This window comes from Epinephelus fuscoguttatus, linkage group LG12 (assembly GCF_011397635.1).
Source record: "Epinephelus fuscoguttatus linkage group LG12, E.fuscoguttatus.final_Chr_v1".
NCBI classification, from domain to species: domain Eukaryota; kingdom Metazoa; phylum Chordata; class Actinopteri; order Perciformes; family Serranidae; genus Epinephelus; species Epinephelus fuscoguttatus.
The window spans coordinates 27752577-27776276 of record NC_064763.1 but is presented as its reverse complement, the minus strand read 5'-3'; the positions used below and the strand labels follow the sequence as shown (position 1 = coordinate 27776276).

General features: G+C 40.5%; 1 long non-coding RNA gene across 1 annotated transcript in view; it reads left to right on the top strand.

The window, feature by feature from the left end:
* The window catches only part of LOC125898853 (uncharacterized), a 90971-nt gene extending 88990 nt beyond the window's left edge, over positions 1–1981 (top strand). Inside the window, exon 4 of the long non-coding RNA XR_007450661.1 lies at positions 1928–1981. This is a non-coding gene — a long non-coding RNA (uncharacterized LOC125898853). The remainder of the gene's footprint in view (positions 1–1927) is intronic.
* Positions 1982–23700: the final 21719 nt, after the last annotated feature.

The window sequence follows — 23700 nt, the reverse complement described above, 5'->3', positions numbered from 1 at the left end:
TCACTCTTCGTTTTTTGGTCTCCACTAACAGTGGAGTGGTGCTATGTTCATCAGCTAGTTACTGACTGTCACTGTTTGTTGTTTGGTGCTGATCTGAGTTTGGTGAGTCTATCATCTGTTGTGGATGAAAATGGCATAGATAAGAGTCAACTAAATTCGTAAAGTTGTAGGCTAGAAAGCCAAACCAGTGAGTTAATAGACACAATCATTCATAGTTGTAGTAATTTTATTAACTCCATAGTTTTGTTATTAGTTGTGTTGGCCTGGCACGACCTGAAGTTATTTCCAACAATATCTTTTGTTTCATGTAATGTGCATTCAGTAATGTGTGTCTGTAGCTGCTTGGGACTTTATGAAAGATGGTTTCATCTCATGTCGTGTCTTGGCCACCCTTGTGCAGGGACACTTGATTCACTAACTGACCTCCTATACAACCTCAAACATAACTGACCTGACTATGCTACATGTACTGTAACATATTTACCTATTTATCCATGCTGATGCATTAATATCCTTTAATTTTACCATAAAATCTTACATAAACATAGGCTGCTACTACAATGACACAGCTACCCAGCGGTCTTTTTGTCCTCTCTTGAAAATAAAATGAAATATCAAAGCAGATTTTATATCACTATGTAAAAACCTGCAGATGAAAGAGCGTGCTCGCCATATATTTTCAACTTGGTGTTACAGAGTAGGAAATTAAACAAAACGTGGCATAAATCTTGGCACCGTCTATAGCCTGCCGAAGGCTAAACAACCAGGCCAGGGGGAGAGAGAGGAGCAGACAGGAAGCTTTAGAAAATGGATCACGCATTTTCATACATATTTATCATGGATAAACAATGATATTTCAAAGTAAAAGAGGTAGCTTTGTGAGAAGTTTGCAAGCAGGCAGCAAATAAGATACACAAGGTTGGGATGCATTCAAATAATCCTCGTTATTAACCGCAATTTGACTTGGAAACCACACCTTATCTTAGTTTTCCACTTGCACTCAAAATTAAATGGGAGGTACTCAGTGCCTGTAAGGCACTTGCATGGCACAGCTAACTGGCAAGTGTCTCTTCATTACAGTTAAAATGACAGATTTAGCAGTTATTATCATGAAACACTTTATGCACATGGAGAAAGTGTGACTTGGGAAAATGTTAAAGCCTAACAGGCCAATAAACTGCCTGTGTGAATGTCAGTTTCACGTGAAAGGTTCCCCAATAACTCCATGTAGACTGAGAGCAGATTTACATGTTGATGTTCTGCTGGCAGGTTATCTAAAGCTGAAAACACACCAGCGCCACCACAGTGCGACGCATCATGTGATGTGCCACCCAGCACACACAGGATGTGTCACGCTGCAGCTCATCAACAGACAACCATGCAAAGTTATTATTACTTTTACTGAAAGATCTGTACTGTGGACACCCCTGATTAAAGTTGATTTCTCACCTGAAAAGCTGATCTCCAGAGCTATGACTCGCCAGGCAATATCTTATTGGCCCTTGTCTGAGATTGCAGGGAGCTTGTATGGAAAAAAGGAAAATAATTTTAATTCTGGGGGTGGCAAGGCTGGAAATAGGACAGTGCTAGAGGGGGGTGTGTCCAGGAGCGCCAGCACACATCTTGCTGCCACTGGTGTGGGGTTGTACATTGAAAATAATAGTTTTTTTGGTTTTTTGGTCATCTATGATTGTAATGGATGTTGAACGTTTTATAAATCAACATTTTAACACGAGTACAGGCTTTCACATGTTTGTTATAGTTGTATACAGTTTGATAGTAGAAGTATATCAGTAGCAGGAAGACCAAATATGGTGCTTCACAATTTTCTTATTTTTGTTGTTAGCTATTGTTAGCTTTGTTATCTTTTTTTTTCCCTCAGGAATTTAACGAAAGTTTTTCGTGATTTTCTTCTTCAACCTGACAGGATGTCGTCAGACTGGTCCAGACAAAGTAGATCATCTGTGGAATTACTGGGAATAAAAAACGTTAACGTTAGCTGATTCAGGAAATGAAGGTAAGAGATTTGTGGCACACTTTTTTAATGACAAACTTTTTAGTCTTTGGGCTTGGGGCAAGGTATTAAGTATTTTCAAGTCAAAAGGCCAGTTAGTCATCAGTGGTAAAGTCCAACCGAAGTTGCAAGTCTTTCTTTGATTTTCAAGTCAAGTCTAAAGTCTGACCCCAGTCCTAGTCATGTGACTTGAGTCCACACCTCAGTAAGTTGCCCAGACTTTCAGTAACTAAGTCAAATCTGCTGGTAACAGGGATTTAGCCTAGTTAGTCGGCTGGCTCTCCAACAAATATAGACAGTACCACAAAATAAATAAAGCATCCGTTGCAGCTGCTCATCTATGTTGTCTCTGACCCAGCCATACTGTGTAGAGACTGGAGAAGGAATAAAGGTGATGTCTGTTTGAATGTGAAGATTATAAATGTATCACAGCAACATGCTGTATGATATTGTAACATACAATATTCATGTTTCTACACTGGATGAACCCTGACGACTACAGGCAGAAATAAGAACGTGCAGGTACAGTATGCCTACCTAAGCCTCTTGACTATAGCCTATCTATTGACTGTAATTGTCACCTGAAATAACAAATAATAACTGGGAAAACTGTCAGGTTGTGCTAAGGTATATTCAGGCAAAACAGCCACAGGAAAAGAGTGCTGATAAAGTAAATTCTCCCCTCCTGTCCTGTCACTTTATTTAAAAATTTGAGATGCAGGCCAAAGTGCTGCAAAAACTGGGGACAGCTTCAATGCCACTGGAATATAACTTCCACATTTGCTGCAGTTGAGTCTGAAAGCAAAATGTGGATGTTACAAAACACAACTGCTGATGCAACACCATTTGTGTTTTTTCCCTTTGCTCCCTTGGTCTCATTGTATTAATTGCTATAGCAAATGTCAGAGAAGTGTTAAGAAAACCCAACTTGGTTCATGTAGAGAATCTGCAAAATATGATATTTTTTTTATTGCTGATAGCCTGATGGTTTTTCAATCCCTCTCTCTGCTGCAGGCTGCAAAGTTATTATTTGTACTGCGCTGCAAGTCTGCACTAATTAAATTTCATGAAGGTTATTTATCTAGTTAGTATTACAAAAGAAAAAGAACTGTGATTGTGTTTGTTCTTTTGTCCTGTGTGTGTGTGTGTGTGTGTGTGTGTGTGTGTGTGTGTGTGTGTAAGTGTAATGAGGGTGGGTAGTTTGCTTGCCATGTAAGAGAAAATATAAGGCAGATAAATAAAATGGGCCCCCTATTCTCAGCCAGTGACAGACAGACAGACAGACAGACAGACAGACAGACAGACAAATTCTTCTATCTACTTCTGCCTCCTTTATAACTCTTGCTTTTATGTCGCTCCCTTCTCTTGTCCTGGAAGTGTGGAAGGTGACTGTAATATTCCCCACTCTAGCAACAGTCAGGGAATGATAATGTGTCTGGGTTAAACCCCTGCATAGTTATATCCTTCATTCAGGACTGTTTTACAAACACACAAAGACACACACACAAGCACGCACGCACACGCACATACATCCATACAGTGAAGGGGCTGTTGAAATGGCAGAGGTGAAGGAGAGACATGATGATAATATTCATATGATAATACAGGGGCTTCAAAGAGGAAGGACAGAGTCTCGAATAACAGTTAGCGTTAAGATAGTTGTTATCATACAGCCTTTGCCTCTGAAGTGTTGTTCAGCAGTGAGTGGAGGGATCCAAGATCACACAGACCTCTTACGCTGCAACATGAAGAGCAGCATTTTCACATAATTAGTACTTCAGTTCGGTTTACTAAACACATGCATGATCACACATGTACAAACACCTGCAGTCTCACTTGCGTCCACACCTCTTCATGCTACACTCTCATTTATGCACAAAAAGAGAGCAGTACTGACAGGAGTGTAGGGCGCAAATAAACTCAGCCATCCCACTGGTTAGAAGAGCCTAAATGCCCTGTTAAATATTTTGTAACCCCTTCTGGCTCAGTGGCATTCATTCACACACCATAAAAAAGATGATACTTTCCTCTGTGCTTACCAAATATACCATTTTCCCAGTTTATAGAAGCATGAGGTAAGCACATTTGAATGTCACACTGGTAGAAGAGTCCTGATGGACTTATTCATTTCTATATAAATGGATGGATATATATGTACATTTTAAAGTTTAATTCAAACACTGCTTTGATGGCAAACTCCATTAATTTACCAACCAATATGGCCATGTTGTGATTTAATGGCATGGCAAAGACAGTGAAACACATGGTCGGTCAAGCTTTAGGACCTTCATGAATTAGAAAATGGAGACCAAATAAAGTAATATTGCTGGTGCATGTGGCTAATTTTGTGCTCTCAAACCTTGAAATGAGGTCATAATGAGAACAGCTCTGGCCATGGTCCGATCCCCCTTATCTAGCCAGTGTCCCTCATGAATAACTATGAATGTTATGTTGTCTCCGCAGTAGAGCTTTGCACTGTTATCCCGAGTAACCCTAATAATTACTTATGTGTTCAATTGTAGCATCTAGGTCAGCAGCAGGGCAGGGTTAGCAGTGTTGTGTGTGGGTTGGTGAAGAGAGCACTTTGAATATAAATGCAGACTTATGTAAACACAAGATATTTTTATACTGTATTTGTGAAAAGCATATTGTAAGAAGAAATATACAGTAAAAAGAAAAATATGAGAATCCTTTATCATTAAAAATCCAAAAACTCTGCATATGAAGTGCACAATTCTGTTTTGGAATTTGTTACTTGGCTAATATCAAATCAATGAGCTGTCAACACAGTCAGGAAACTAACCTACATTAATAAGTCAGGCAACCATTTGGCCAGTTCTGTATGGAATCATGCATTAGTTTTATCGGTACTTGTTATGCATGCATAGTGGTAGTGGTACAGGACTCTCAAGCTTTGAGAAAGCTGCTTGTGTCCTTAAGGTTGTTGGTACAGATACCTTGTCAGAATGACTAACAGTTTAACAGCCGCTGTACCATTAAGATGGCATTGAGAACATCACCTCCAGCCGCTCAGCCCACATCCTTAAGACTGCAGATCTCCTGGGTAGTTCCCAGGTGTGAAAATGTTCATCTTTTTTGAATGTTGAAAAGGTTGCTGCAGAGTAAAAGCATGAGTGCTTCACCTCCCCCAGTGGAATATTTACCCATTTTAAATGAGACTACTACAACTGTTTTACAGAGGACTGTGTTAGTAATGCAAAGTAAGCTGACCAAAGGCTTAAAAAAAAGTTGCTCAATCGTGTATCTTCTGTGGTAGTGTTCAAATAGTTTTAGAGTAGTAACACCAGCAGCATAACATAATTGTGACTGGCCCTGGTGCAAATATTTTTTCATGGGTCCTTGCCTCACCCCAAATACAAGCACACACACTTACGCGAACACATGCACTGATACACACAACCACTTCAGACTGCAAAGCGGATAATTGCTATGTCACCACGGAGAGACAAACGATGCAAGTCCCGTCTTGCAAACCAGCCTTTGATCAGCACTACGGATAGCAGCTGAAGAAACTTATCAATGCTAATCTAACCGCCCTGCACTTGAACTACCACAGACTGATTTGGAAGGTGGCTTATATAGCTATCAAAATGTTCAAAAGTGTTGTACGCAAGTTGCGAATGTTGAGTATATAAATTACTAGACTTTTTACGATTACAATTTTTTGGGCTGATTCCGATTTCCGATTTGTAGAGTGTTTGGATGGCCGATTCCGATTTTAGCCGATTCCGATTTCATTTTTTTCAAACCACTTTACAGCACACAAGATATTGCAATATTTTCTATCTTTCCTTTATTATAACATTTTAACCAAGATACAACCAGCTTTTCAATAATCATGTCAAACAAACAAACAAAAACAGTGACACAGGTGAAGAAACATTTTCCTTTTTGCTCAAATATAACTTCAGGTACAGTATTAAAATAGGCCAAGTAAGTAAAGAAGGCATACATAAATAAAAATGTAGATTAATAAAATAATAATTCTTGGTGTATAACATTGTGGGTAATTTCTTGAATAGACAAAAAAGTAAAAATATCTCCTGTGGAAAATTCACACAGGTTCTCAGAACGCGCCCGCCAGTAAGCGCATGGACACGCGCATCTCCGACACGCGGACATGCGCCTCGTCAGTTTCAAGTGGCACAGTGCAGCAGTGAGAGCTCCGCAGTTCAGTTTAACACGGACAATTAACAACTTTTTCCTTCTCTCTTTTGATGTGTGTGCGTGAATGATTAAGGTGAGAAGCCGCCCACGTTTCACTTCCTCACATCGCCCAAGCCGTGAGTTGCACATGTGCGTGTGTGTGGGCTGCTGTGTTACACGACGTCAATCATGCGGCGCGCCGGGAATTGACTGGCGTTTTAAATCAGCATATTTTAGACTGACCGACCGGTCGCAGGTCACGACCGATCACATGAAAACCGGCCTGATTCCGAGCACTGCCGATAAATCGGTGCAAGTCAATAAATTACTTATCACAATTACAAGTAATTTTAGTATTGTCATAGCAGTCGATGTGCGAGAGGACCAGCCCACCTACAGTTGTAAAGCTGCGAAATATTGCCCTCCAAAATGGGCCCAACAGCTTCTGGGCCCTGGTGAGCTGCCTGGTTGCAGCAAGGACTGCCTGTGGAGCGGGGGTGCGTGCGCAACACACACACACACACACACACACACACACACACACACCCACACACACACACACACCTCCTGTCATCTCCCTATGTCTCCCCTTGAATATAGTGTTTCCCTCAAAGACAGTAGAGACAGTACTAGCTTACATGAAACTATCACGAGCTATCAAATCAAATCCAACTTTGTTTATATAGCACTTTTCATACATAAAAATGCAGCACAAAAACTGTGAACTACGAAATAAGGTCACCAGCCCTCTCACATATCCCACTGTCTGAAAGTTAACTAGCTGCTACGGCGATATCGTCGTCATCAATTACATTGTACTCACCAGACAAATTCATTGCGCTGCTCGCACAGCTCCATGCGTGTCCCCTCCTGTGTTTGTTCGTGTACTGAGGTGTGCGTGTGTTGTATAATTCATAAAAATCAAAGTCAGGATAAATTTCTCTTCTTTGGATTGCATTGTGTTGTCTGTCGCTCGTAAGTGCCGTAAACTGCCGTAACTGACCAAACTGCCGTAACTGCCACAACGAAACAGGAAGGAGGATTTGATTGGCTGCCTGGGCCAATGACAACAATAACGAATGGTGCTACTGGCGTCTGATGCTCAAAAAGTTGAAAATATTTTAACTTTTGAGCGAAAAGAAGCGTCAACAAAAACGTGCGTCTAAAAAGACGCCGGAAAAACGCCCGTCTAAAAAGACGCTTGAACGTCAGTCAGACGTGCCGTATCATAGGAAAACAATTGTTTTACTCAGGGTTCCTACGCAAGTATGGAAAGTATGGAAAAGTATGGAAATAAATTTGATCAATTTCCAGGTATTAAAAAGTATGGAAAATGAAAAATAAAGTATGGAAAAATATTTATGTTTCCAGACTATTACCACTGCTCTAAAATATTGTTTTCTAAAATAGAAAATTAGGTATTTCCAAAAATAATTTAATCAATCTGGATCGTGTTTTATGCTGGGCCAAGCACAGTTTGCGTGAGAGCAAACGTCTCAGAAAACATACCGCCCCTTTTACCTGATTGACAAGTGGTATGTCCAGTCCGCTGCCCCATGACCCTCCTCCAGCCCCCCAGGTATCAAGTTTCACTCCAACACTGCACCTTCGACAAGAAGACGAGTTTCACGTGGTTCACAATGGGTAGATGCAAGGTTTTGGATGGATGGCTTGACAATACCTTATATAAATACTACATGAAAGGAAAAAACACAGACGTCTCGTTACTGCATCGCTTGCACCCAGAGTCCCAGCCTTTTTGCCTCAGCCCAAACATTGAACTTATCTGAGTTTTTATTTGCATGCCATTATGGTACTTGGCTACAATCGCCTATTAAGAATAATTAAATATGATGTGAAATATGATACACTGAAATATTTACACAGATGTCGCATATTCTCTGAAAAAAAAAACCACACACAAAAAAAAAAACACAGAGAAGTCTGGAAATTAGGGTATGGAAAAGTATGGAATTTTGAAATTCCAAATGTGTAGGAACCCTGTTTACTGGCGTTGCGCTTCTAGCATTTCATCTTTGTGTGATTGCCCCCTAAGTCTTAGAAAAAGTTTGCGTTCTAATGCCAAAGTGGACTTTCACACACATAATGGGCCCCAGCTGTGTGTCCGTTGTAAAGTACAATTTGTTTTTTAATAGTTGTAAATTATCTTAAACTATAGGTCTTGCTCTCTGCATGTCTGTGGATTTTTTTAAGGAGAAGGAGTTAGCAAGATTGCACACTGATTTTCTCAGAAATGCCCTATAATTACACGGTACCATTATTTAGAGCACTTTAGTTCACTTTGTATATAATTGCACTTCTGAATATACAAATGTATGAGAATTGACTTGAAAGACTGACCTCCAGTTGGTGTTCTGCACTGCTTTTTTTTCTGACAGTAAAGGACAAAATGCCTTCATTTACCTTCAAAGTGAAAGACTGTGTGTTATAGTCACATCAATCTTTTTACTGTTAAATGATTATTTTTAAACAAGACACGTGTAAAATGAAACACAGTAAATTACTTATTTTAAATGGAGAATTAATCTGAATCTCATCCCTGCTTTCGCTCTCTCTTACTTAAACACACATTCAAATTGGTCACTTCTGTAGGAGCCATAAAGGATCTCCAGCCCTCAGCCTTTCCTCATCTCCCCCATCTTAAAATTTAGTTACAAGTCACAGGCTGTCATTTGCTGATCGAGGACCGTATTCAGCTGTAAACCTTATAGCTAGTAAACAATCATTTTGTGTGAGTGAGGGTGGGAGTCCATTGATAAGGCAATTTAGCTTATTATTATTTCAACCAAATGATTAATTTACATAAATTCAAGATAAAATCCTTTTTATTGACAATGATAATTACTCTCATTATTGCTATACAAAAAATGTATCATCTCAGTGAATAGACTCATGAATTATTGTATTTAAGCCATCAAGGCTCTTTCACACTCCTTGTCTGCAATTGATAATTTTTTTTTTGGCATTTTACACATGAAATCATGATTTGCATGAGTATGTCAACAGGCATAATGAAACACTTGTGTAGCCGTCATAGTCACTGTTACATGCTTTCTGCAGCCTAGCTCAATTTTTGAAGAGCTTTGCAGAATATGTGAGAGTTAATGCACAATGTAGTGCAGATATTTGAAGGACAGAGTACATTTGCACACTGACACAAAGAAAAAGGGCATCATAAATCAAAGCCACAGATTAACAAAATTAATGTTATTCTACCTTGTCAAGGATTATAGGACAATCTATTCTGCATCATAGTTTTGAGGAACATTTCCTAGATATACTGGGATTCCACAAGGTTCTAAACTGGGCCCCTTTTTTTTAATGAATATTTATATATAGTTTGTACATATTTATGTTGGCTTTCATTAGTTTTGGGCAGTAATAAATTATGCTACTTTGTAGTATGCTTATGTGATTTTTTAACAAGTAGTGTAAGGGACAACGATTTAAAATCCCTGTAATGCTTACTCACTTAGACATTTTTTCTGCTTGTTGACAGTCTTACTTTGAGTTTTGGAGGGTTGATATTAGTTTAATGCCTCTGTTTTCATTGGTCTGGTCTAGTGGACAGGAGAAGGAGGGAGGCAACTAGTCTTTACCAGAACACTAGTTCCTCTTGCTACTCCAGATAACAAGAAATGAGCTTCCTAACTCCAAAGTTGTCTAATTTTTGTTTTGTCTTCTTAGCAGGCTTGCTAACATTACTCATTTATACCACTTATCAGTGGTTAATGTTAGCAAGCCTGCCAAAAACTACATTCATAATTTTTAGAAAATTCATAATCACGAGCTATCAAATCAAATCCAACTTTGTTTATATAGCACTTTTCATACATAAAAATGCAACACAAAAACTGTGAACTACAAAATAAGGTCACTAGCCCTCTTACATATCCCACTGTCTGAAAGTTAACTAGCTGCTACGGCGATATCGTCGTCATCAATTACATTGTACTCACCAGACAAATTCGTTGTGCTGCTCGTACAGCTCCATGTGTGCCCCCTCCTGTGTTTGTTCGAGTACTGAGGTGTGCGTGTGTTGTATAATTCATAAAAATCAAAGTCAGGATAAATTTCACGTCTTTGGATTGCATTGTGTTGTCTGTCGCTCGTAAGTGCCGTAAACTGCCGTAACTGACCAAACTGCCGTAACTGCCACAACGAAACAGGAAGGAGGATTTGATTGGCTGCCTGGGCCAATGACAACAATAACGAATGGTGCTACTGGCGTCTGACGCTCAAAAAGTTGAAAATATTTTAACTTTTGAGCGAAAAGAAGCGTCAACAAAAACGTGCGTCTAAAAAGACGCCGGAAAAACGCCCGTCTAAAAAGACGCTTGAACGTCAGTCAGACGTGCCGTATCATAGGAAAACAATTGTTTTACTCAGGGTTCCTACGCAAGTATGGAAAGTATGGAAAAGTATGGAAATAAATTTGATCAATTTCCAGGTATTAAAAAGTATGGAAAATGAAAAATAAAGTATGGAAAAATATTTATGTTTCCAGACTATTACCACTGCTCTAAAATATTATTTTCTAAAATAGAAAATTAGGTATTTCCAAAAATAATTTAATCAATCTGGATCGTGTTTTATGCTGGGCCAAGCACAGTTTGCGTGAGCAAACGTCTCAGAAAACATACCGCCCCTTTTACCTGATTGACAAGTGGTATGTCCAGTCCGCTGCCCCATGACCCTCCTCCAGCCCCCCAGGTATCAAGTTTCACTCCAACACTGCACCTTCGACAAGAAGACGAGTTTCACGTGGTTCACAATGGGTAGATGCAAGGTTTTGGATGGATGGCTTGACAATACCTTATATAAATACTACATGAAAGGAAAAAACACAGACGTCTCGTTACTGCATCGCTTGCACCCAGAGTCCCAGCCTTTTTGCCTCAGCCCAAACATTGAACTTATCTGAGTTTTTATTTGCATGCCATTATGGTACTTGGCTACAATCGCCTATTAAGAATAATTAAATATGATGTGAAATATGATACACTGAAATATTTACATAGATGTTACATATTCTCTGAAAAAAAAAACACACACACAAAAAAAAAACACAGAGAAGTCTGGAAATTAGGGTATGGAAAAGTATGGAATTTTGAAATTCCAAATGTGTAGGAACCCTGTTTACTGGCGTCGCGCTTCTAGCATTTCATCTCAGTGTGATCGCCCCCTAAGTCTTACAAAAAGTTTGCGTTCTAATGCCAAAGTGTACTTTCACACACATAATGGGCCCCAGCTGTGTGTCCGTTGTAAAGTACAATTTGTTTTTTAATGGTTGTAAATTATCTTAAACTATAGGTCTTGCTCTCTGCATGTCAGTGGATTTTTTTAAGGAGAAGGAGTTAGCAAGATCGCACACTGATTTTCTCAGAAATGCCTTATGATTACACAGTACCATTATTTAGAGCACTTTAGTTCACTTTGTATATAATTGCACTTCTGAATATACAAATGTATGAGAATTGACTTGAAAGACTGACCTCCAGTTGGTGTTCTGCACTGCTTTTTTTTCTGACAGTAAAGGACAAAATGCCTTCATTTACCTTCAAAGTGAAAGACTGTGTGTTATAGTCACATCAATCTTTTTACTGTTAAATGATTATTTTTAAACAAGACACGTGTAAAATGAAACACAGTAAATTACTTATTTTTAATGGAGAATTAATCTGAATCTCATCCCTGCTTTCGCTCTCTCTTACTTAAACACACATTCAAATTGGCCACTTCTGTAGGAGCCATAAAGGATCTCCAGCCCTCAGCCTTTCCTCATCTCCCCCATCTTAAAATTTAGTTACAAGTCACAGGCTGTCATTTGCTGATCGAGGACCGTATTCAGCTGTAAACCTTATAGCTAGTAAACAATCATTTTGTGTGAGTGAGGGTGGGAGTCCATTGATAAGGCAATTTAGCTTATTATTATTTCAACCAAATGATTAATTTACATAAATTCAAGATAAAATCCTTTATTGACAATGATAATTACTCTCATTATTGCTATACAAAAAATGTATCATCTCAGTGAATAGACTCATGAATTATTGTATTTAAGCCATCAAGGCTCTTTCACACTCCTTGTCTGCAATTGATAATTTTTTTTTTGGCATTTTACACATGAAATCATGATTTGCATGAGTATGTCAACAGGCATAATGAAACACTTGTGTAGCCGTCATAGTCACTGTTACATGCTTTCTGCAGCCTAGCTCAATTTTTGAAGAGCTTTGCAGAATACGTGATAGAGTTAATGCACAATGTAGTGCAGATATTTGAAGGACAGAGTACATTTGCACTGACACAAAGAAAAAGGGCATCATAAATCAAAGCCACAGATTAACAAAATTAATGTTATTCTACCTTGTCAAGGATTATAGGACAATCTATTCTGCATCATAGTTTTGAGGAACATTTCCTAGATATACTGGGATTCCACAAGGTTCTAAACTGGGCCCGTTTTTTTGTGAATATTTATATATAGTTTGTACATATTTATGTTGGCTTTCATTAGTTTTGGGCAGTAATAAATTATGCTACTTTGTAGTATGCTTATGTGATTTTTTAACAAGTAGTGTAAGGGACAACAATTTAAAATCCCTGTAATGCTTACTCACTTAGACATTTTTTCTGCTTGTTGACAGTCTTACTTTGAGTTTTGGAGGGTTGATATTAGTATAATGCCTCTGTTTTCATTGGTCTGGTCTAGTGGACAGGAGAAGGAGGGAGGCAACTAGTCTTTACCAGAACACTAGTTCCTCTTGCTACTCCAGATAACAAGAAATGAGCTTCCTAACTCCAAAGTTGTCTAATTTTTGTTTTGTCTTCTTAGCAGGCTTGCTAACATTACTCATTTATACCACTTATCAGTGGTTAATGTTAGCAAGCCTGCCAAAAACTACATTCATAATTCATGCTTTGTTTATATTTAGAGGTGTGTGAGCCTGACAGCGTCACTGTTGACCAGACTTTTGTTGTCCTGTTTTGTGTAGTCTGCAGGGCTAATGTTAAGATAGCTGTTGAGGGTCAGGAAATGCTTCAAAACATCAGCATCAACATCACCACATAGGTCTTACGCCAGGGCCACACCGGACGCGGAAGCGCTGAAAATAGCCTCGAAGCGCCGAGAAGTGAAGCCAGTTTCCTTTCGGCGCCCATGTTAACCGATTGTGTCATCCACACCGGCCGTGCTGTGCAGCTCCGCAGCCGGCCTTGCAACGATCGTTTCGGCGTCTGGTCTATTTTCTGCGTGAGCCGCGAGCGAATGCGTCAAGCCGAGCAGGAAGTCAAACAAAGGAACAACAACAGTATCCAGTCAATTTTCAGAATAAAACAAATTTCAAAATAAAACACCTCATTTGACAAATGCGATGTATATATGTGTGTGTGTGTTTATATACATATTAGTCAGTGGTATCGTAACAGAGTGCGAGAGAGATGAACACACACACACACACACACACACACACACAAACACACACACGAGAGAGAGAGAGCAGTGTTTCCCATTAATTAACGAAACTATGGCGGCCCGCCATAGTTTAATTTGACCCGCCATAGTTTCTAAATAAAAGATTTAGGCTGCCGAAAGTATTGACTTCTCATGATATAAATAATATCTCGAACGCTGTAGCGTTTTGTGCCGATGTGCTCAGGCTGTCAGATCCAGCGCTCAACAGTGCGAGCGTTTCACTCGACTAAAAAAACGTGTGTGTGAACTGTAAAAAATATTTAGGGGCACATGTGCGCATAAAAAAAAATCAGCCGAAGCAGCCCATATTTTTGTCAATAAAAATATATGATAATCTAACCGCAAATGTTGGAGGAACTCCAGCTGCCTTCCCTCTTTCCTCTTCCCTGTGTGACACGGTTATGGGCGGTTTTCCAAGCCACTGTCGGCACAATGAATATAAGTCCCACTATCGGCAGCGTGGAAATAAGTCAAAGGGCTCTAGTTTCCCGGCACAGTGCAAGGTGGCGAACCCCGTGCAGAGCTAGTTTTGAGCAGCGCAACCTGAGGCACGCTCAGTTTGGTAGTTTGGCAGACTGAGGTGCGCTGAGATGGGTGTGGTGGCGCAGCAGGGGGAGGTGTCGACAGATCCAGCTTGGCGCAGTGACAGTTTCGTGCCAAAAGGCTTCGCCGAAGGTGCACTAAAAGCTCGCCATCTGAAACCAGGTCTACTTGTCAGCGCAGGGGGAGCGCAGCCGGCGTAAGCCGAAGTTTGGCTGACGGGCGGACAGTGCGTACACGTCACCAAAACCTCACAGGCAGGTTTCCAGAATAGTCTACCCCCCCGGACATAGTTTCCCATAATCCTGTGGGAAACACTGGAGAGAGAGACACAGAGTGGGCCGGCTATAGGGGGTGGGGGTTGGGGCACACACACGCAAACAGAGAAGGATACCCATGATGGAAAAACAGCCGCAAATCTGACGGAGACAACAGCTGGGAGCAGAAGCGCTTGTTGACCAACGTGGAGAAATGCGCATCTGATGTGAACGGGCTCACGCGAGAATTTCGGTGCACTGTGCTTTGCAGCACTTCGTTGGCAGTGTGGCCCTGGCGTTATGTTCATACCTCTGAGTATGATCCACAGGAGTGTTTCCTAAATTTGTGTACCTACTGGGGGACGTCCGAGTAGCTTGTATGACTAATGGTTACAGTTTTAATGAAATAGGTAAAGTTATATTGCTGTTGCACCAAAACTGCATGGTTAGGTTTAGGTTTCTCTCCAGGATAAAAGTGTGGTGCTTTTTTGAAGTATCCACCTCCCCTCCCTCCCACCCTAAGCTGACTTCCTCTCTTTTTATACTATGTTGCCTGACTTCCTCCTTCACTCCCATAATAATTAATATGGCCATCAAAGGTTATTGCGTAACAGAAAAACATAAATATGAGTTAGAATTTCTCCACGTAAAAATGAGGAGGATGGTTTTATCATTTTCTTTTTGGTGGTGATGTGGGTGCGCAAGCTGTAGAGTTGTTTAAAAGCACTTTTGCGTAGACTCAGAAATCTAACTTAATTATTCTCGTTGTTGAGTAGTTAAGTAACTTGTTTTGATGAATAATGAGTACTAAAATGGTATTAGTAGCATTACAGTTTTTCAGAGGAACATTCCCAACATTGGCTTTCATTATAAACACTAGTTTCTGAGTAAAATAAATAAATAAATAAATGTTTTGCAGTTTTGTCACAAACTTTCTTGCAACAGCAGGTGGTGCACAAATATTTGATTGTACAGTAAACAGTAAGTCATAGGAGTTCGACTGCAGAGTGACACTTCTAGACAAGCATATGTGAGATAGATATTGTGCCTTACAAGCTGTTGGCTGTGTGGATGTTGGTATGAGTCAATTTTGTCTTTTAGAGTTTTTGTTTGCTACTCACATACACATACAGTATAGACACATCCCTCATTTCGCAGTATTTGTCTGAGCAAAGATTCCAGATGATTTTCAGCTCAATGTACAACCCTCCATTCTGGAGCCACAGGAAAATCAAGGCAAATAAATTCTCTCCCTGTGTACCAACTGGGCCATCTTGCTCAGTGGCAAGATGACAGACACGGACATTAGGGTGTGTGTGTGCATGCGCATGTGTGTGTGTCTTTGTGTTTGAGCACACACAGTTTGTTTTAGCACATGTGCATGTGTGCTGGTTGGTATAGGAAGAAACCATTGAGAGTTTCCGTCTGTTTTCCGCCATCACACTGTGAATGTCTGAACCACAATTCCACAGGTCATCTCTTACAGATGGCTCCCCAGCCTACAAGCCCTCTGTCTGGGGGAAGGACCCCAATGTCCCCCCCTGGTGCCCTGGTACTCAGGCTTGGAGCTGCTCGGTGCCCAGATGGAGTGTGCTATCACCTCTCATATGCATCCATCCATACACACACACACACACACACACACACACACACAAACAGTCGCATCCCCTGAGCTTGCTGTCCTCTTAATTTCCTGCCCTACTGCCTACAATGTTAGGACCTCGTTTTGTCCTCACTTCAACCTATCCACCTTCTGTTGTCTCTCGTCTAGCACAGGTCTGCACGGTGGGACTTTTCTCCATCCAAGGTGTTAGTTTGGATAGGATAATCTGCTGTTTAGTTAACCGTCAGATGTCCCTCATGCTTCATTCATGTGCCAAACTGGAGGCTGACCTGAAGAGAAATAGCTCACACAGACATGGTTGTTTTACTGTCTCTTTATATCATTATAGTCTCCACAACCTTTCTCTCTCCTCTTGGTTTAGATGCGATCCCAATATGATCCAGACACACTGGGTTCCCATCATATCTACTCTTTCAGCATCTAAATGCTGGTGCACTAAATATCCTTGAGAGACTACTTCTCTTCCATGTGATCCTTACTTTAAGACAAAGAATATTGGCTCCTTAAGAGAGGATATGCATTGAGCTGACTTCATCCAAGGATCGCTCTTCTATTATTCAATGAATGGCTCACCAGTGAATTGAACAGGTATGAGAAGACTCTAAGCACAGATCTTCTCAGTTTTTAAACCCACAACATTATTATACTTCACTACAACCAGCTTGGTTGGGTTAAAACCATATGGAAAGCACCAAGACTCTAAGGGTCTTTGAAGGGTTGAGGCTCTGCTTATATCATTAGAGGGAATCTGCAAGGTTGGATAATTCAGCTTCAAAGAAGAATACCCCACTTGCCTAGCAACTAATTAATAATTCACCAGGCAAACAAACAAACATTGATCTTAGAGAGTATACCTTTAAAGCAAGAAAACAGTACACACCACATACTGACATCAGCACAGAATATGTGCATGTGCACTAAAACACACACAAACACACTTAATAAGTAAATAGTGTTAAAATAGCACCTGCTACTTTATCAGGAGAAAGTGTCATGGTAATAATTAATAACTTCTTTCTCTCACATTTTATTTGCTAGTGCGTCGGTTTTCACACAATCCAAAGACACACACACACACACACACACACACACACACACACACACACACACACACACACACACACACACATATAGCACACTTCTTCTTGCCCTTTTAGACAGACACTACAAAGGTGCCCTCCAATACAAATCAATTAAATGACTCTCGTGAGAGAGCTGCGACATTTGCAGTTAGTGGCTCTCTCCACCAGGCAGAAAAAGGCAGAGACAACGCAGCCTGTCAGCTCTGCCAAGTTTCTGTTTCTGTGCAAAGGAAGTCTTTCCAAGCCCTGACTAAAAGTTATGTAAAGAGAGTGGTGCAGGTGTTGACTGAATCTAAAATTGCATAAGTTAACAGATGTAGGTAGATATTTGAAATTAATACAGTCAAAACTTTAATTAGGAAAATTTTGATATTTAAATCAATGCCTTGAAATCAAATGACTGCTGTTTTTCTAATGTTCAAATGCTGTGAATGAAGAAAAAAAAATATCTGCTATATATCTACTATATCCCAGCACAAGATACTTTTCATTTAGCCAATGGCTAGGTCACATACGGGTTGTAATGGGGTGTTAAAGAGAGATGACTGGTTGCTCTGTGTACACACGCATAGATCAAAATCTTGTGTTGGGTGTTCGTGGAGAACGGAAAACAACAGGATCGACAAAGGCAATCCAAGGAAATTTTAAAAAACCTTTATTGTACTGTCTAAATCATTAAAATTTAAAAAAAACAAACATTTTTGACCACTGCAGATCTTCATCAGGGCTTTCTAAACATGTAACACAGGTACGGCCCTACCTATATAATGGTACGAACGAATCAGAGGGGATCACATGACCTATATAATGGCATGACAGGTGAAACAAATAGACAATAATGATATTATAATTATTGTCTATTTGTTTCACCTGTCATGCCATTATATGGGTCATGAGATGGCCTCTGATGGGGGGGGGTGTTGGAAGTCAGAGAAGAACACGGCAGTTTTCAGCCAACTGCAAATTGTAAGGGACATCTTTATGTTTCTGAAGTTGGGTAGACTGAACTAGTATTAAGTTGCTTTTAACAGCTATACTGTATGTTCACATGCACAAATGTCATTTTAGGGGATATTGGTAAAAAATGTTTCCACAAGGGCCATTCTTTATAGTTAAAAGGGACCCTGTATTTTTCATCGATGGAGTTACAAATGGTATGTTCGGCCTTAAGTGCCTAAAATGTTCATAATAGCAGCTGCTAACATCTATTCAAGATTATTGTCTCCCTACTTGGGTGTTCCCAATGAAGCACTCTTTAGTATGATGGAGCTGGAAGTGAATGGCTCTTGAAATTTTTTTTAACTGTGCAGAAACATGCACAAGTTCACCGTCTAAAACACACACATTCAAAAAAAATCTTAGATGATTGCCCACTTTTCTCCACAATCTCTCTCTGTCTCCTATACAACCTTCCATCCTCTATGCCTGATGAAACCGCAATTGCAATCAGTGCTAATGCTGTGCTATATAATGTCCTTTCTTAGATTCCTCAACCTTTTGTTACACTCGCTCTGACTCACTGGGAAGCTAATGAATGCCTTCAGCTTTCCAGTTCTCCACCACTCACCAATAAGCCCCCCCCCCTTCACACAAATGCACACACACACACACTCACACACATATTATCCCTCCAACACCCAAAGCAGGAAATGAATGAAAGTCTGTCTATTTCTCACATCTATCGGACTCCATTGCCCACAAAGATAGAAATGCCACCATCAGCCAACACTCCGGCTTTCCATCTCCCTGTGCTTATGTGTGTGTACGCACCCACTATGACACATGTATATAAGCCAATCACTTTTGGCAGCAATCACAGATAATTAGCAGATGAAGAGTACCATTCACACAGAGTTCGCCCTCTGACAGAGGCTCCACAGGCAGAGCTGCTTATCTTTGAAAATAAGTGCACTGAAATTTTGCATATACATGTTTAGACAATCAGGGTGAGCCTGTTCAACCCTATGGGGCCTGACCCTGTTAAAGCTCAGTGATCACCTTGTTCTTCATCCAGTTTTTTAGAAAGATTGGATGACAACATTTTATAGAAACTGTGCGGACTTCTCCCGTTTAGATTAATTGCTGCTGATTACATGGTAGCAAGTATCTGGAGCCCACTGGACTACAACTGCCTAGCCTCAACACTAGTCAAACTTTTTTCACAATCCCTTCACATGGACTTTTATGAGCACCCATGGATGTAATGACTCTCCTGAGTGGTGCCCTTCAGCTCTCGGTACACGACTCTTCAAAATTAGACACTGATTCCTTCTGCTCGGTATGAATGAAGCATTCTTTAGTGGGGAGATGTTTTGTCCCACATACATCAGCATCCACCTGTAGCCTCATGGCTATCCACTCTTCGGCTAATAACCTTGTCAATGGAACCCACATTTTGAGAGGTAAACATTCATCATGTCAGGGATGAGAGGATGTTGCCATTCACTGAGGCAGCATGATCACATCCCAAATATATAAAGGCCCTTTTTTCAAGTGTTGAACTTGAAGGGAAGATTTTTTTTTTGCCATAGCACCATCTCCCCCAATCTGGGAACTCATCAGCTCTTGGTCTCATCACAATAAGCCTCTGAGGACAAACAGCATTTCAGGGGTATCAGTGTAATAGATAGATAGATATTTGTTTAAAGAGATTACAACTCCCCATTACCATGTTGACTTCCCATTTTGTCCCCTTCTCCTTCTAACAAGGCAAAGTCAAATTTATTTCTATACTACATTTCATACCCAAAAGGCAACCCAAAGTACTTACAGATTACGCAAAAAACAAACAAACAATAAAAGCAAGCATGCATAAGCGCACAGAGTAAAACAATAAAAATTATAAAACTAAATAACAAAAAAATTGATTGACAAGGAATTAATCGAAAGCAATGGTATACAGGTAGGTCTTTAGCTTTGATTTAAGTCTTAGCTCCACTGGCACTTTGTTCCATATTTGAGCAGCATTGACACAAAAGGCAGCTTATGTAACTAAACAGGAATTTCAAGTGGCCTATGACATAATGGAAAAGATGCATAAGACATAGCATCAGTAAATGGTGGAATATTTTTGCAGTGAACACATACATGTGGTTTAAAGACAATGTGCAGTTTCTCAATGCTGTTTGTAAATGCCATGCACTTACATGTGATGTTTGTGTAATTATGCTTCTTCTATAGAGAGAGAACCAGGGCATAATAATTACAATAAATGGATTTTTCTTTAAAATACCCCCTATTCGTCTCTCTGTAATGCCATTAAAAAAATTCCCTGTTTCAGAGAAATACTGAATAACGATCATCATTTTTTCACAGTCTTCAGCGGCGGCCTCTCAGCTCGTGCAATTTTAACAATGTGATGACAGACTCTCGCTGAAACAGTGGCAGACTGGTACAAATAGGTACCCATGCATTTGTTTGCTCATGCCACGCGTTTATTGGACTGAGACGAGACATTACAGGGCCAGACAGTGACCCACTGTAGGATTTACGAGGGAAGAGAGAACATCGGAAAAGAAGAGGGGGGGCAAAAAAAACAGTGACGGATTGACAGGCATCCAGAGACAGATGTGGAGTGATTGGCATGGAGAGAACCAGTGATTGATAGGCATAAAAAATGTAACTGATAGCTTTGACAGCTTGGTGGTGGTGGTGGTGGTGGTGGAATGTGTGTGGGGGTTGTAGCTAGTCACTTGACAATACGTCAGAAGTACAGTGTGACTGTCTATTCACTTCCCTGCTGACCCATTCACACAATCTCTCTCCCTCTCTCTCTCTCTCTCTCACACACACACACACACACACACACACACACACAGCACATCCTCAGGCATACAATAACTAAAAAAGAAACCCATCCCTTTCTCACTCCACCAGCCCTCAGTCTCTGTTCTCTACCCTCTTCGGCCTAACCAATTACGGTGGACCAGCTTCTGCTTTGTGTCTGGATATAAACAGCGGCCTCTCATCTACAATCAATGGCCACACTTACACCAATTAGCCAAGCCTAAGGAAAAGGCTGGAGCTGCACGAGAGTGTGCTCAAACACCCACTAAGGGTTCAGATGGCCATTAAGGATTGGCATCAGCAAGAGAATTAATAACTGGAACAATCGTTTCCTCTAAGAGTGCTTGTGAGAGACTTTCAGAACCATTTCCATCTATATTAGCTGTTTATTTGCTCCTTATCTGACACTCTGCCCAAAATAGTCCAAAAGAAAGACTTGCAGTGATGTAAATAGGATTAGCCAGATACAAATCTCTGCTTCCTGAATCACAATTACAAGAATTAATTCCTATGGGAGTGCACAGGAAAGGTAGGGACTTATTTTGGGCACACAATTTTTGGCAGAAAAAGGTGCATAAATACAGCACAACAGAGAGCAAAATTCTCATCTGTGTGAATGTCTGATGTGTATGTGTGTAGTATGTGTAGTCCTGAGTGTAAGTGTGTGTATTTCTGTCAGAATTCTTCTCCATCTCAGTAAACCTCTGTAATTACATCCCAACAGAGGGAGGAATTAAACCCAGTTGCATCTATTGGGATGATGAATATGACAGCGTACTGTTATATAGACTTCATATCTGCAGACAAACACACATAAATCTCCGCCTGTGATGGTGCTGCTCTGAAGGCTGTGTAATTAAACATTGTTATATGAGAAAGTGAATTAATCTATAGTCTGTGAATGTGCCATCGGGATACGGTTGATGGCAGGCTGTGTTAGAGAGAGGATGATTTAGCTGACGAGGCTGGTCATATAAAACCTGGGGGACTCAGTCGACGGTGAGCAGAAATAGAGTATAATTTGCGAGGTTCCTAAATGATGCCACTTTATTCATTTTTCAGGGATGAGTGTCATATTGATGGAGCCGAGAAAGTCACAAAGAACGTGATAGAATGAAGAAAGTCACAAGGAACAGAGAAAACAAAGACACACTGTCGTCATGACTGCAGACGTTTCAGAGTATGCACTTATGTTCTGACATATGAATTTGTGGGTCCATGTAATTTAACGTACTTGCTGCTATAGAAAGTAATTTCCTGTCACAATACATGATAATCCTTAAATATAACACTGGTTTAACCTTGGAAGTGATTAGCAATGGCGTCTCCTGGGTTGACTTGGCTTCAGTCTTTGCTGGGTAGAGTTGAACATATGTGACATCGTACTGTGGGTGATGGATCTGTGATGGACCTGATGAATTTACAAGACAATGCATAGCACTGTATCAGGGTAACAGAGATATTTTTTAACAAAATCAGTTGTCATTAAATATTGGAAAGCAGGGATATTTGTGCTCCAGCCTTTTTATAGCTCCCTTGTTGTTCAACAGATGTTCTGTCTTTATGGGTGAGTGCTTAACTTTGGTAAAAGGATAGGGCGCATTTTATCTATTAAGTCCACGGTTGTCAAAATATAGCCCTCAGGCCAGAACTAGCCCACCAAAGGGCCCAATCTGGCCCTGTGGATGACTTTGCACACCTAACTTTCAGTGCTCAAAGTGGGCTGGTACTCACTGGTACACAACACCAGCACTTCTACATTTTACTCTTTGGTGTCCTGTGACTTTGTCTTCTGCACCGGCACTTCTCCCAAGCTGTCGGTTCTCTTTTCTGTGCTGTCCATATCAGGTTCTCTGAGTGATTCATAATGGCCTTAAACCGCATTACCCATGGGGCACTGGGGGCTCTACATGATGCTCACCTGTTACCATTGTCGCCTGCTTGCTTTTATCTGTCGGCGGCTGATCTAAGTATCGTTTCATTACGATAATGTTGGCCTGGCTCCCAAAGGGCAACACAGAGAGAACATGAATGAGTCAGAAATTGACAAAACAGAGCTTCGAAAGTCAAAACGTGTTTTGGTAAATACCGGTCGGGAGCAGCAAGCAGACGTCAGTGCAACTCCTAGCAACAAAGTGCCTGTTGATGTAATGTTAGCATCATTAACAACACCCGAGCCTACTGTAGGCCCACTTAAGATCATGAGACTTTATTTGGCCCATGGACTATAATGAGTTGGACACCCCTGATCTAGTATATCTTAAAACAATATTTACATACCCATATGTACATTAACATAACAAAAGTCTTTATGTAACAGTGGTCTAAATTAGGACTTGGGGATATAATAACTATGTACGAGATAACAACACTGTCTATATCGATATAGGGTCGAGCTATGTTACATAACTCTCCCCACAGCTCCACCCCACTCACTCACTCTATAGCTCTCCAGCAACACTAAGAGAGACACCGAGCTGTTGCTTTGTTTAACCTGCCTATTGATTAGTCAACAGTGCGACATCAGTCTATATATTGCACGTGCTACACTAAATCAGTCTATGAGATGAATGAAATTACTGCAGTAGCACACATTCAAACCAGCGTTGCGCTGCTAGTTTGTGTGTGAGGTGGATCATAGTGCGTTGCCATTCTTCTTGGTAGTTGTAGTCTATTGTGTGACATCAAGACAGCGCCTGGATGCAGACGACAGATGTGTTTTAAAAATGCAG